Genomic DNA, 16,184 nt, shown 5'->3' on the forward strand with positions numbered 1-16,184 from the left:
ATTTATTTATTTATTTATTTATTTATTTATTTATTTATTTATTGGTACCAGGAATCAAACTCATGACCTCACGCTTGCCAGACAAGCACTTATGCCGCTGAGCTAGATCTCCGGCCCCTAATGTGCAGATTTAGTAAACCAATCCCAGACTGTCTAAAACGAGAGGTAAAGATTGCAGTCACGATGCTGGGTTGCCTCCTACCAAAATCATTGTTCCCTGGTAAGATACATTTTAAACATATTATTGATACAATCAGTATGTGTAGTCCTAAAATGACGACTGCTAAAGAAAAAAAAATCAATAAAATTGCTTATGATGTAACGTGAAATTTTAAAAAGGCAGAATAAAACATAGACAGAAATTCTTCAGTGAGATAGTGAAAAATATATCTACAGGACAAACTAGATGAAAATACATATCTATAGAAGTATGTGGAACTATCATTGTGGACTAGAGCAGTGATCCCACCCATACCAACCACACCACTCTCTAGGGCTGGAGGTCAGGCTCTAGCCATGCTCCAGGACCCCCCAAAAATCAATTGCACTGTACCTTTTCCTATTAAAAAAAAAAACTGGGAAAATTCAGAGCCAGGAAAGAAGTCTGAAGAGAATGAAGCACCCTACAAATGAGGGTAAATAAAAGGTTTATAAAAATATAAACAGTTTTAATTAGCAAAACCAAAAAAAAAAAAAACCCCAACAACAACATCAAACAATGCATAAAAAGAGAAAACATAAATGACCAGAAAACACGCAAAGGTGCTCAAAGAAGAAATTAAGACATGTAATTTTTTACCATTAGAATAGCTATGATGGAAAAGCGTAATTATTTCCAACGGAAGTATATGTTCAAAGACAGTCACTAAAACAGTGTTTAAAACAGCTAACAGCCTACGAAAAATCTAGATAGGCATCAGTAGGTGACTAAAAAATATAGTGTAACTAATCTATTAAATGAGGTACTTTAAGCCACTAAAATTCATGATTTAGATCTGTCTTTGTTGGGGTAAAGGCTATTTACAATATATTTATTGCTCAATGCAGAAAGGCAGGATAAGCAACTATGTAATACAAAATGTTAGTGGCAATTATTTATGAATGATAGAATCAGAGCTGATTTTTTCTCTTAACTTTCTTTGGTCCCTATTCCTGCTTTTAAAAAAAAAGTAACCAAATTCCTCCCCCCACACACTTAATAATTGGAGGGAAATATCTCAGGGCAGAAAAACTGTCCCTTTGCGCTGTAGCAAAGGCCCAGGTTATTTAAAACAAAATGCTCTCTGGCCAAACTGTACCTTCTACTTTAGCAAATCCTTGTGGCCTAAAAGGGAACTAAATAGGCATTCTTTTAGATTACGGTAGAATTTCAGAACAGAAAGAAGCTTCTGGCTGCAATTTCAGGAGCTGAGAGGCAGTTCCTTGGGAAGATGTTTATCCAGGGCACGGTGATGCTCTCTCAGAACCTGCCAGTACAATCCATTTATTTTACTATCTTGCTTGTAATTTCTTAATTTGGAACTTAATCGGGTTCTTGTATACTGTTCTCCAGCCAGATGTTAAACAGAGAGTGTAAACCAGACAAAGCAATCAAAAAGAACATGTTATACCCTCTAGATTTTTACTGGCAATTTTTACTCTCAGTATTTTCATGGAGAATTTCTTGATACGTGTTAGTGGGTTTTAAAAGCTGAACTCTTTGTCTGCTTATGAGCTGAAGGACTTAGTGGGAAAAGCAACAAGAGACTTTTACAAATACAACACCCAATCTAGAATATCAGCCAAACCAATGCCTAACAGTCAGCATGGATCCAACCCTCCTGAGTGCTCTGCCATCCCTGGGCAGCTCTGAAAGCCTCTAGAAGTAAGGAAAACCTAACTAGAGATAGAAGATGCTATTTTCTGGAACTTTCAAGGAGGGCTTTGCAAATAGTTGGAAGTTCCCCTAAGAGACTTATGGTAGCCATGGTAACAAGAAAGATGCTTGAGTGACTGAAGGTGGTCACCAAAATGCTTTCCAAGGTGGGTTCTGGTAAGCATTTTGCTTTTATTTTGCTGAGTCCCAAGCAGAGGTGAAACACCCAGACCAACAGAGGGATCCTTGCGCCTAGAGGTCTTCCTCCCTCCCCTGTGCCCGCACAATTTCTCCTCTAAAGAGTGAGGAGCAAATATTAGAAGAACACAGAGCATCTGCAGGCCTCAGCTTGCCCCCATCAAGCAACCAGGCATTTTCAAAATAAACAGCACAAGGGGACCTAAGTTCTAAAACCTCAAAATATGGTAAAGCATGTAGAACTCTTCCATAAACAGTCATCCTCCTCATCGCTCCTCTTTTAGTTATTCTCCTCTGTGTTTCTGGATCCTGCTAACCAGCTCAGCAGGATGAAGCACGACTCAGAACAGAGACTGAAGGCAGGGCAGAGGGCAGGACAGTGGAGATGTTGGTCCCCCGGATGAAGGCTAAGAGAGGGTCAAGGAGCAGGGCCCTGGGAAATCCATGCAGGGGGAGCAAAGGAAACAGGTGCTTGCCCACCCAACTTATTTTTTGAAGACACAACCTATCAGCCTGGAGCTGTTTCTGTTTGCTGTAAAATTCTAATTTGCTTATGAAAAGGAGAGGGACTGGGGAGGGGGTGCGGAGAGGGAGAGAAAGGATCCAGGCAGCTTCGTGAGATGGCACAACTAGCAAACAAACCCAGGTTTCTGACCCCCATCATGAAAGCAGAATGAGCGGCAGCTATTCTACTTACCCTCAGGTTTTCTGGGACCAGATGACAGCCCACGGTCAGGGCTAGAACATCTGAGAAGGAACACGGCAATGAGTGGGGATCTGGAAATTCCACACCACGGGGGAGGCTTAAGGACAGTCAGCACCTCTCTCAGGCAGTGGGCTAGTGGCTTTCATAGTTCATTTCATCCGATTTGAGTAGTAATTTTACAAAGTAAGCAAAACTATCCCAATTTCACCAAGGAAAAACCTGAGGCTCACAGCATTTAAGAACTGTGTTCAGCCAGATGTGGTGGTGCATGCCTATAATCCTAGCACTCTGGGAGGCTAAAGCAGGTGAACTGCATATCTGAGCCTGGTCTGGACAACTTGGTGACTTAACAAGACCTTGTCTCACAATTTAAAAAAAGTTAAAAAGGGTTGGAAATGTGGCTCAGTGTGAGGGGTCTGGGTTTAGTCTCCAGTGTGTACGTGTGTAGGGGCGGGAGAATGGAGGAAAAAAAAAAGATAGGAAACAAGGTTTCCTATCAAGGTTACAGCGTTTGTAAGGGCCTGAGCTGGAGTCAAATCTGCATTTGTCTCAATTCTTTATTTTTATTTTTATTTTATTTTGGTTTTTTTGAGACCAGGTTTCACTATGCAGTTCAGGCTGGCTTGAACTCACTTTGGAGGCCAGGCTGGTCTAGAACTCACAGTGATCCTCCTGCCTCAGCCCTGAGTGTTGGGATTACAGCTGTGCACCACCACATCTGGTCTTATTTGCATTTGTCTCAATTCAACAGCCATGCTTTTTCAGAGGTAGACAACCACAGCCTTGGAGGAAGAAAGCCACGGGCCTTAACATCAGAAGAGGGTTCTGGGTTGAGTCTCACTCAACTCTTCCTCACTGGACCAAGTTACCTAATCTCCCATGGGAATGCTGATGAAGCGATCAACATGCATGCGGAAGACATGGGAGTGTGCTAGGGCAAAGACTGCCAAAATGTCAATCTCATTATAATAAACCTGAGGGCTCACAGAGAATGGGTCAGGGCAGTAAGGAAGGTGAAAGAGGCAGAGCTGGGTGCCCTTGATTGGGCCCATGGGCTGAAGGCCCTGACCAGGATGGGTGGCCTCAAGGGAACAATGGGGCCTGAAGTCAGGGTCATAGCAGGGACCCAGCAATAAAGGGTTTGCTTCTCCAGCCATCCAGGGAAGTGAAACAAAAAATTATCACTGCCCCAGAGTGTGGAAGAGAAATTAGCCATAAAACACTAGACCGGGGGAGAAATGGAGTCAGTTACATTGAAGAAGGAGATAGCTAGGAGGGCTTAGAAGAGAAGAAATGAAGCCTCATCAAATTAAAGAAAAAAGTGCTTAGAACAGACAGACATGCACAGCTTATTTTATAGGGCACACAGCTGATGCCCTGGTTTAGCAGGAAAATAACTGGATAATAATGGAAGAGCGTTTTGGAAAAGAAGAACAAAGTTCCTGCCAATTTAAAACTTACTGCAAAGCAACAGTAATAAAGACAACATAGTATTAACTAAAGCCTAGAGATACAGCTCAATGGAAAAGAACTGAGAGTCCAGAAAAAAATCCTTGTATGTATAGTCAAGTGATTTTGAATAAAGAATATTCTCTTCAACAACTGGTAGCAGGACACCTGAACAGCCACATGAAGAATGAAGCTAATCTCTACCTCACACCTATACAAAACTAACTCAAAATGGATCAAAGATCTGAACTAAAGCACTAATATTATAAAACTCTTAGAAGAAAACTCAAGGGTGAATCTTTATGTCTTAGGATTTGGCAATGGATCCTGAGATATGATACCAAAAGTATAAGCAACAAAAGAAAAAATAGGGAGTTAGGCTTCCTCATAATTCAAATTTTTATAAATCAAAAGATATTATCAAAGAAGTAAAAAGACAACAGAATGGAAGGAGAAAATCTTTGCAAATTGTATATCTAATAAGAGTCTAGTATCCAGAATATATTGTCATGGATACATAAAGAAGCTTTGGTCAATGAAAAGACTGCATACATGATGGGAGCCCCATAAGATTATATCCTCTAGTAATGTCATAGCCATCTTAGTTTGTGTAAGTTCACTCTGTGATATTTGTGCAGTGATTAAATCACCCAATAACAGAATGTGTCCATGCTGCTAATCAACACAAAACTGTATAAAGAACTCTTACAATCAAACAAGGAAAAGATAGACAACCCAATGTAAAAGCAGGCAAAGGACTTGAAGAGATACATCTACAAATAAGGTATAACAATGGCCGATATGCACATGAAAAGAAGTCGATCATCAGTCCTTTAAGAAACGCAAATCAAAATCAAAATGATGTACCACAAGCATACAGCCTGGAATAGCTATAATTTAAAACAAGGGAGTGTAGGAAATTGGTTAATTTTACATTATGTGAATTTCACCTCATTAAAAAATGGAAACTACACCAATGGTGAGCAAACACAAGCAGAAGGCACAGGGGAAGAAACAGCAAAGTGGAAAGGAAGAGCACTAAGCTCCATTCTGGTTACACTTCAGAGGTCATCTCTAGCAGTCGGCACAACAGACGCCATTTTGCAGATAAGGAAATGGAGTCTCGAGACCATTAAGAATCAACTCACTGCTAATAACCAGCGGGGTTGGGATGGGGGCTTCTCAACAAATTACCAAAATAACAGCAACCAAGATTATGACTTGAAGGAATAGCACATTTTCAGATGCACTGGAAACTGGACCCTTGGTTTTATGGTACTTTTACAGCGTGATAACACATAAAAACCTGTGATAAAACTTTATGTCTGTGAAGCCAGGGACACAAAGCATTGGCCTGTACTGAGAATAATGCAGGACAGGTGCTGCACAGACTTTTAATGCTGGGCCAACTCTGCGTTACTCTTTCTCTGACCCAAAGTCAGACACCAAAGACACTTGGCAGCCCTGTGTGTCCTGACCTAGGGCACAAACTAATGTGGACAACTGGCCTCAGGAAGGATTCAGAGGTTATTTGACCTGAGTAGGTTCAAACACACCTCCACTAGCCAGATGACTCACCTAGGGAGCTTGTTAAATGCAGATTCCTGGGCCCCCCTCCAGACCTCTGGGGGTAGAGCCTAGAAACGAGAATTTTTTTAAGAATGCCCCAAGGGAAACCCTTTATATAATGTTTGTGGGAATGTAAAATGGAACAGCCATTTGGGGGAACAGTTTGTTTCCTAAAAAATGAAACAGAGTTATTAGCATATGACCTAGTAATTCCACTCCTAGGTATATACCCAAGGGAAATGAAAACACATGTCCTCACAAAAATTTGTACATGAATATTCCTAGCAGCATTATCCATGACTTTCTAATTCCATCAAGGGGGCCAAACATCCATCGGCTGATGAACAGGCAGATAAAATGTGGGGTATCTGCACCACGGCATACTATGGAGCAATAAGACAAATGAATTGCTGATGCGTACTCCAACATTAACGAACCACAAACACATTATATTAAATAAAAAAAGCCAGATGCAGTAGACCGACTACATATTGCATAATTTCATTTATATAAAATTTCCAGAAGAGGTAAATCTGTGGAAACATATGTAGATTACTTGTGGCCTGGGACAGGGGTGGGAATGCGAAATAACAAGACATGGGGGACATTCCTGGCACAATGAAAATGTTCTAAAACTCATCTGTGGTGACAGCTGTACTAGACTTTTCTGAAAATCATTGACTCGGACACTTGAAATAGGTCGATTTTATGATAGGTAAAATATGCCTTTGTAGAGATGCTGCTTCTGAAGTCTGCGGATGATTCTGAGGTACCGGAAGATTTGGGAATCACTGAACTCCAATGTACTTATTTCCTAATGAGAAAACTGAAGCCCAGAGAGGGAAATGGTTCAGCTGGGGTCACAAAGTGAGTTGACACACAGCCAGGACACCTCTGGTGTGCGTCTCTGCAAAAGACAGAGAAGTGCTGCAAGATGACCTGCTGAAATGCACCAACTGGAGTCGCCAATCTCGGTGAGTCAGTGCCCATTAATCCCTTTTTTCCCTTAAACAGCAGGAAGCGGGCTTGTTTTGCTTCAGTGATCCAGGAAGGAGGCTCAGGAAGCAGCTGTAGGGCAGCGAAAGGCCCGTGGGCTTGCTGGAGTCAGGAGGGCTGAGTTCAAACATGGCCCTGAGAGTTCATTGTGACCCTGAGCTGGCTACTTCACCTCCCACAGCCTCATCTCGTCCATTCATCTGTAAACAGAGTGGAGGACATCACGCTCCCAAGATCACGGGGCAACCAGTAAGGGATACACTGAGTAATCCAGATGAGTTCCATCCTGCCTGACCTGAAACCACAGACAGCCAGCTCCATCTGTTTATCTACAGGCCACAACTACAGTATCCCTTCCCACCGGTGGGACACACAGCCCCTGCCCCAGGCACTGCTCGACCACCTCAGTCCGGCCCCAATCCCAGTTGGACCCACATTCCCAAGTGTCATAAAACTCTGGAAAGGTGGAAGCTGCAGTATATTTTTTTCACAGATATGAAAGCTCTGGACCAAGAACAATATGTATTTACAAAAACAACAACCTTCCAAGTGGCCACCAATGTATCAAATGCTGGCTTGGGTGTGGTGTTATTATAAGACCAAGAGAATGTAAAACATCCTGTAATATATCACAGTAGAACATCTTTGCCAAGGGAAAGAAATCTGCCTTCTATCTAAGAGGAATGTTTGGTAATTGTTTGGGCCTTGGATAAACTCAGGACATACATTGCAGGCCAGGCGTTTACATTACAGACTAATTACTGAGCCCCTGATATGAATACAGACATTGTGGGGCACAAGAAGAATGCATTCTGGGGACGGTCACAGCAGCTTCTACCCTCACACAGAGCATGTGGCCTCTGTCAGGATGAGGAAGGTTTAGACCAAGATGTTCTCATAGAAGGAAAAGTGTAAACACCATATTGACCCCACCTCAGTGAGTTCTGAGCTCTGAGCAGGTGATGTTGCATATTAAGGTCAATGTGGCAGGAGAGAAGGTGAAAGGGAAATAACTCTCTGTGCTTTAGCAGATGAAACAGAAACCACTGTGTTTGCTTTATTACATGAAACAGAAATCATTCTGTTTGCTTTATTAGATGAAACAGAAACCCGACTTCTCCAAGGAACCTGTTTGTGTGCTTCGAAGTTAGCTCCTGGAAACTGTGCTCCAAGCGGGCTAACAGGTGTCCCCTGGGAAAGGTCATGTGGGGACCAACAAGACAGAAGCAACAGAAGCTCTCCACCCAAGACGAAAGAGCACACTTGGGCTGGGAGAAGGAGAACTGAACTAGAGTGTTCACTTCTGAGAGGTGCACAAGGCTAATGAGATACAGAAATTTAAGCAGCAACAGGAGACAAGTGAGAACACAGGAGACAGAAGAAAGACTGAGATCAAAAAAATACAAAGAACATCAGAACAAGAGTAGAGAAGACACATCTAAAACAAGAACATAAATACATAGTCCAACTATAGCAAATGCCTCCTGCTCCTGGATTTATGGTGGCCTCAGTTACCCCCACCACCTATTCCAGGAGGCACCAGGAAGGACTGTGTTCCATGTACACTGCCCAGGACTTCAGATAAAAAAGTAGATCTTTCTGGTTAAACAGAGACAACAGACTATCTGCTTTTACTTCTCCTTCTCCAACCTCTACAACTGAATAGTTAAGGAATTAAGTATTTTTAACAGACAGGGAAAAAAAGGGGGAAAAAGGGAGAAAAAAGGTTATACATGGAAATAAAAAGATTTTGGCAAGCCTGGGGAAATGGGTGCAAGAGACAGAAAAGAGCAGATGCTGCAAACTTAGTACCCACCCTGTAGGGTCCTGTTGAAACCAACACGGGGAGCTCTGTCCTGGTGGAACAGCTGCCATGAACGATGGAGCTTAAGTTCATAATGGAAAACAGTGATGGCACCCACAGTGTACAGCTAGACCACCGTGTATCCCCTCTCCAGCAGGTACAAAGTCTATTCTCTGGAGATACTGAGGAGGGGCTGCAGCTGCAGGAAGCAGGCACAAGGAGAGCAGAGAAGGGTGAAGGGCACTCAGCATACCAGCCACACGTAGACCTCCCCAGGCAGGGGACTAAAAGATTCTCCCGAGAAAGTGAACAGCCTCAGGATAAAGACAACCACACACTGCCATTTGCATGGGGGATTGCCACTAAAGGGGCTGCTCAAAATCTGTCCTCCGTATAACAACAAAGAAGAAACAACTGCCACACGTGAGCATGTGAGAGAGCAGAACTTTCAGTCTGGATTTTAGTGCCTGCATGAAAAAGTATTAATGTTCACTAGAGTTTGGAAGACCTTTGGGTAAGGCCTCTGATAGAGGCAAAACAAGAGTCAAAACAAGCTCCAAAATATCCTGGAAGTGGAGAGAGAAGAAGGGAAAATAAAAAGAATTTTAAAATGGTATTCTTAGTAAGGAGGTTAAGGTAGTGCATTCATGAAACAAGAACAGGATGCGATGACAAGAAATGATGGGAAACAAGAAAGAATTTTTGGAAATCATATAATCATAAAAATTAAGAGTTCAACAGAGAACAGAGAAAATGGTTGAGCAATTTCCACAGACAGTAGAATCAAAAAGAAAATTAGTAAATAGGAAAGACAGTAAAATTTGAGGTGGTATCCAAAAAGGAATTTCAGAAATAAAGATCAGAAAAAACACAAAAGAGGAAGTTATTAAAGAGATATTAAAAGAAACCATCCAAGATGAAGTTCTAGTTTGAAAGGTATGCACAGGTCCCATTGGATACAAGAAGGTTCACCCTAAAGCACCTCATTGTGGAGTATGAAGATGCTAGAGATAGAGAGGACCCTATAAGCATCAAGAGGAAAAATTCATGTCACACTCAAAGCAATTACAATTTTATTTATTTATTTATTTAGTCTCCTTGAGACAGGGTCTCACTAAGCAGTTCAGACTGGCCTTGAGCTCACTTTGTAGCCCAGGCTGGTCTCTAACTCTCAATGATCCTCCTGCCTCAGCCTCCTGAGTGCTGGGATTACAGGCGTGCACCACCACACCTGGTAGCAATTAGAATTAAAATGACCTTGGTCTTATGCCATTATTCAAGCAGAAGACTGGAACAGAGTGACAAAATTCAGAATTCTAAGACACAAATGATTTCCAACATTGATTTCTAAAATAAGTTTGATTGGCGCTGGGGATTTAGCTCAGCGGCAAAAAGCGCCTGCCTGGCATGCGCAAGGTCGTGAGTTCGGTTCCCGGTACCGGAGAAAAACCAAAAAAAAAATAAATAAATAAAATAAAATAAGTTTGATTATAATCAAGTGAGAGATGCAGTACATGCCATTGTTAGATATGCTAATGCTAACAACACTTCCCTTCCGTATTTCTCCAGGAAGTCACTGGAAGATCTGCTTCAGTCAAACAAGAGAATGAATCAAGAAAGCAGATGAACCAAGATGTGGCAATGAGGGGTTATCACAAAGCTGCCTCAGCCTGCAAAACACCCAGAAGAGCAGTGGGATGGAGGACTCACAAGAGAAGGTCTCCAAGATGCAAAATGTAAGTCGGAAGTATTTGATGTGTCTGAGCACCTGATCACTGCCAAAGAGATACTGTAGTGGTTAATTTTGTGTCTACTCGACTGGGTCACAGGGTGCCCAGTTATTTGGTCAAATATTATTCTGCATTATCTTTAAAGGTGTTTCTCATGAGATCACCATCTGAATTGCTAAACTGAGCAAAACTGATTGTCTTCCCCAGTGGATGGGCCTTGTCCAATCAGCTGAAGGTCCACAGAGCAAAACAGCTGAACTTCCCTTGAGTTAGACAGAAGTCCACGTATCTGATGGTTTAAGTTGCGATACTGATCTTTTCCTGCCTCCAGACTTGACATGACATCAGCTTCTCCAGAGTCTCTGGACTGAAACTTACACCTTGAGTGCTCCTGGATCTCAGTCCTTTGGACTTGGCCTGAAACTATACCATTAGCTCTCCTGGGTCTCCTGCTTGGGACTTCTTGGCCTCCACAAACATGTGAGCCAACTTCTAATAAATCTTCTTCTCCATATGTACATATTCTTGATTCTGTTTCTCTGGAGGACCTTGACTAATACAGATAGACTGAATTACTTAGAAAGAAATGTGATAACGTATGAAAGAACTGTAGTGAACAGTACTTTCATAGTTATAATAATGTAAACAACGACTATTTAAAAGTTCAGTTATAGCTACATAAGGATGGCTGGGGAAGGGAAGAGAGGCTGGAGAACTGGTTCATGTAAGAGTATTAAATACAGTTATTTTACAAACAGCCAAGAAAGAATATCGAAAATGGATAATTCACGTTGTCTAGAAATATGGAGGGAAATGCCAGAAGAAACAGCTCAAGGAGTAGAAGACAGTTGCCTCTGGGGAGGGGGATGGAATGTGGGGGGAATCCTGGTTTTCATTATAAGCCTTTTAGGACTATTGGATTTTTAAATTATATGCATGTGTTCATAAATAAAAGTTAATTTAAGAAAGGAAAAAGAAAGGAAACTAGATTTTTCAGACAGATCAATTATGGTATGAGTATACATGTGAAGAAGAATTAAAATGGAGCTGACAGGAGAGACAAACCTACTCACCACCTTTAACATGTGATGACAAGGTTATGTATTTGGAACCAGCAGGTTTGTAGTAAGTTAAGTGCTGCATGGGTTATAAGGAAAACAAAAAGATAGCTAATTGGTATGGTATGACCAAAATAGACATTATATAACCGAAGTATTTTTTAAATTAAGCACTGGTGAATGATGTATCTCTGCCCTTCTTAATAATCAAAGCCTGAAATAAATCTAATTACAGTGTATTTAGCTGCTTCTTGGCAACACAGGGTTTTTGCGAGTGTTGAACGTTACTGTAAACAGGATTTTTCTTTTTTAAAAAAGCAATCCAATCCACTGGTAGCTACAGAGATCCCAAAGAGACACTAATAGGACAAACGGGAAGGAAATTGAAATGACAGACAACTGAGAACATTTCCAGCAGCAGCATCACCCAAGGATTTTAAAGCTGCTCTGCTGCGAGCACAGAGCTTGCTCTAGCTGGTTTAAGAGGAAAATATAGTTGAGGGGAAAGAAAATGGGACAGGATGCATCCCCAAGCTGCCCTCTGCTTGGTGTCGAGAGGATCATCCCTCAGCTCATCCTGAGGGCCATCCAGAGAAGGGAAGGGAAAGGAGTTAAATTCCCCTCTCTGTGAGTGACAAGTGCTGCCTCATTTACTTAACCTCAGATAATCAGAATTCACATTTGCCAAATCCACAGGTATGAATTCTAAGCTGGTATTTCCCCATTGCTCTCAAGCTGCTTCCTTTTGGGGACGGGGATATACAGCTCAGTGGCATAAGTGCTTGCCTGGCAAGCCTGAGGTCATGAGTTTGATTCTTGGTATGTGCGGGGGGGATATATGCTTCCTTTCAAAAGGAGATCGAAACAACAGGATAGGCAAAGTTTCTGACTTGTCTTTCTCTCTTTTTACACTGTTTACTACTGATGGATTTCCTTTTAACATCTAAATCTGTGGAGCACGCTACACATATATTACATAACTTTACCCAACTATGGAAGAATCAATTTCTTCTTAAAAGCTGTTCCCAAGTTGATTTGAGGAAGTGTATTAGTCCTCAGGCATAGGAATCTTCTGTTTTTAAGTATAGAAGAATTAAAAATTCCTTCCTGGACTTAACATCTAACACAATCAATCCAAGAAGAGCACCATCAGTTCCACTAGCTCAGGTCATCAAAGCAAAATACGAAGCATCAGAAGTGTGTGAACCTGTCCTCCCCCACGGAGCGGTCCTTGACTCTTCTATGGCAGAGACTCATTCTAGTTTCCAAAATGCGTGGGAAGAGTTCCAATGAGTTATGTTGGCCCCACAAAAGGTTACTTTTAAAGTTGATCTGATTTTAAACTCTTTAGCCAAGGGCTACGAACATACTAGTATTTCTGTTTACCATGTGAAGCTTGATTGTTTTTTCGGGTAGAGTCTGGAACTGCTTTGGATATAAAATATCTAAATTTTGAAATATCCTCATGCATATCAAAGAAGAATGTAAGAACCTTAATATTACCCCATAATGCTTATTACAGATATAGGAATGGATAAAAGTCTAGATCTGTCGGTTTTTATAAAAACATTGTGGGATAATAAGCAGATTATATTCAGTTTTTCTTGGATGCTAGTACAATTTTCTAAATATTAAATATTAACACAGTATTCCATAAAATGAGGAACTTTCTTCCATCTCCTTCTGTAAATACAAGCATCCGACACTGCCGTACTCAACCACGCAAAGGTTCCTTCAGTATTTCATTTTCTTTGGTGTATTCCTCGGGCAGTCAGTTTTTAGTATCAATCAGTTTTTTATTTGTGGCTATGACTCTAATTTAAATATCATACTTTTCAAACAGGAATATGTCTACTCACAGGCATGTTGATTATCTGTTAAAGACTTTAAGTCTAAAATATCAATGATCAGAAATGTGAAACAGGCAAAATTCAAAACAGTCCCCAAACAGTAAAAGTCCATGAAATTCCCCGCTATAACACTGAGAACAAACAACTACAGTTTGATCCCATACAAGATATATGTCAAATAGTTTGCCATTGTGAAGACATACAAGGGCTAAATCTCACTTCTGGAAATAGATATTGTTGGAAAGACAGCTGAAGATTAGCCACATGAAAAATTTCATGTACATCACTAGAATTTTTTTTAATTTAAAAGAAAAGTTGGTTCTTGGAACAATTCATTGGAAAATAGTGAAGTCATAAATTGTTTGTAGCTTTCTTCAGGGTCAGTTTTATGAAGATGTTTGGAAGTTAAAGCTCAGTCAAGACAACATTTGGTGAAGCCCTGTGGTATAGAAGTGAATTATTCTGGTTTGGATTGAAAGAGATAGTCAAGCAAAAAGTCAACCATGCCATGAACTAATACAGTTGAAGCTATTTAACAGACACGTGAAGGATGGTTGAGGGACCTTCCGGGCAGCTGGGAGGTTTTTACATTAATGGCAAGTCCACATAATGGTCTTCGGTTATTGTTTATGATGTGGTTTGTGAAAGCTCATCACATGCAAAATACGCAGTTACAAATATCTGATGAGGCCATTGTCAACAGGTACAGTATCACTGTTCCATGCTATCATTCACACCAAGAGTGGTGTTTACGTCTCAAAATACAGCAACGGCGGCCGACATTGACAGTGGCAACCTGGATAGAGGCTGCAGACTGTTCGGCTGTTGCACTGTTTCAAGGGAGACCAACACACTCTTTTGAAAAAGAAAGGAGTAAACACAGCCAGTGGTTGAATATTCTACTTTTCAATAACACTGACCAAAAGTGCCTCCGGAAGTCTGCTTCATTCTCTGGTTAAATACTAGCTGTGGGGATGAGGAACTAGCTATGAGCTAGGTCATAGCTCATGCTCTTAAATTTACTGTTGAAAAGTTGTTTTCCTTCATGGAGGAACAAGCATTCTTAAGAGAAAAGATTAAAGACTTGCACACGTATGGCGAATTATAGTGGCACCTCAGTTCACCAACTTAATTCTTTCCACAATTCTGGTCTCGAACCGAATTGGTGGCAAAGTGAATCAAATTTCCCCATAACGTTCCATGTCACCCAATGCAGGGTTCACAAACAGCAGCAAAATTTTGCTAACTGCTTCTGTTTGTGAACCAAACTGTTCATAAATAGAAGCATTTGTGAACTGATGTGCTACTCTATTTTATTATTCACAGGTAAACATACTGAGGAAACATTTTTTTCCTACTGCGGAACTCCACCACTGTAAGGTAGAACTGATTACAATGAAAACATCTGAGAGCTACATAAGGAGCTTGGATCCAGAGGACAACGAGTTTTTGAGACAGTTTGTTAACCTGTGATGATGTGGTAATCATTTACAGGGTACTATTAGTGCTCAGAATAAACACTTTGGGTCCTCCACATTATAGAAGTAAGTTGGTCTCTCAGCAAAGAGAAATACTCACTGAAAAGTCTAACACTGGGGTCCTGAAAATGTAGTGTGAACCATTCCTTTGGCAACATCCCGGGCGTCTTCCCATATACAATACCCCGACAGTTACTTGCATGGGTTTATGTTCTGAAACACAGTACCAAGAAAGGGATGAACCTGCCTGGACTTAGAGCCAATTACTATGCAGTGTTAATGCTCTTTTTTATAAAAATAATTTTAAAAACATCCAAATAGAAGTGTTCCACTTTTTCCTTCAATAGTAACGCATATACAAGTATTTTTCTAGTAAGACAAATACATCTTCTGTGTACAGTGAAAACTCCACATGCATTTACAAAAAAACAGACATGACTAGCCTTTTTTGTCCTGTTTGGGGCTCCATCCCCAGGGTTCCAGTTCATCTAAGTCTGTGGTTAAGGTCACATAAGAGGAAAGGGTTGGAAGCGCTGTCCATATATTTGATAGGAATATTATGGTACTGACAAAGTACAACCCAGCTAAATGTGAAACAGAGAGCCCAAAGATCCAAGCAGGACAGAGGAAAAGTCCTTTTCACCCACATTCTCCATTTACCACCCCTGCACACTGTGCTTTCCAAAGAGCAGATCCATCCAGCCCAACCCTATCCCAGCAACACAGCCACTATGAATGCTACCTTCCACTTTTAAGCTACATGGAAGTCTGAATTAAAAGACTGAAACAAAACACACACATAAGCAACCACGATTACTACGATAAGTTAAACATGTTCACTAGTTATGTTTTGTTATTACTTTATTAGTATATGTTTCTAGTACCTAGTGTTTACATTCCTTGGGGAAGTTGGTAAATGTACATAATACATTTTATTTCCTTTTTGCATTCTCCTTCCATTTCCTCCCTCGTCCTCCATCTGTTTCTTTTTTTTCCCATCCATTGCTTGATCCTCTTCCTTTTTTGTTACATGTTTATGATACATAATGTTTCCATTCCTTGTGGGAAGTTGGTATGTGTACATAATGTGTTAACAAACTTGAGTCATTTGTAGGAAAATGGACGCACCTTCAGACCATAATAGTAAGTGAAATAAATAAGACACACAAGCTTCAGTATCACATTGTTTCTCTCATTGGAGAAACCCAAAGTGTAAGTTAAGAGCAAAATAAAAGACAGCGAATAAGAAGCAGGAGACAGATCTTTCTCAAAGCAGAAGGGAATCAAGAAATGCTTATAAGTGGTTTGATCCATGTGATCTTATCAAAGCTGAAAAACCTCTTGAACCTAAACTGAATCTAAACCTAATAAAGGCACCTACCTTACAGAAGAAGGCTGAGGCTTATGTGACACTCTTCCTGCGTGTCAATAAACATGACTATTATTAACCAAGTCTTCAGTGGGTTGGGTACAGGGCCAAATGCTATTGAT

At 40.9% G+C, this 16,184-nt stretch overlaps 1 protein-coding gene and 1 long non-coding RNA gene across 3 annotated transcripts in view; one reads left to right on the plus strand and one right to left on the minus strand.

The window, feature by feature from the left end:
• Positions 1-14,633, plus strand: part of LOC102008587 — a 26,228-nt gene extending 11,595 nt beyond the window's left edge. The window contains exons 3-6 of one of the 2 annotated variants that reach the window (XR_001235879.1): positions 6,512-6,751; positions 10,147-10,313; positions 10,639-10,787; positions 14,542-14,633. This is a non-coding gene — a long non-coding RNA (uncharacterized LOC102008587). The remainder of the gene's footprint in view (positions 1-6,511; positions 6,752-10,146; positions 10,314-10,638; positions 10,788-14,541) is intronic. The other variant, XR_262532.2, reaches the window with a different exon arrangement.
• Thsd4 (thrombospondin, type I, domain containing 4) overlaps positions 1-16,184 on the minus strand; it is a gene marked incomplete in the record, with an annotated part of 530,583 nt that overhangs the window by 390,937 nt on the left and 123,462 nt on the right.

This window comes from Chinchilla lanigera, unplaced genomic scaffold (assembly GCF_000276665.1).
Source record: "Chinchilla lanigera isolate Chin_1 unplaced genomic scaffold, ChiLan1.0 scaffold00049, whole genome shotgun sequence".
Taxonomy (NCBI): domain Eukaryota; kingdom Metazoa; phylum Chordata; class Mammalia; order Rodentia; family Chinchillidae; genus Chinchilla; species Chinchilla lanigera.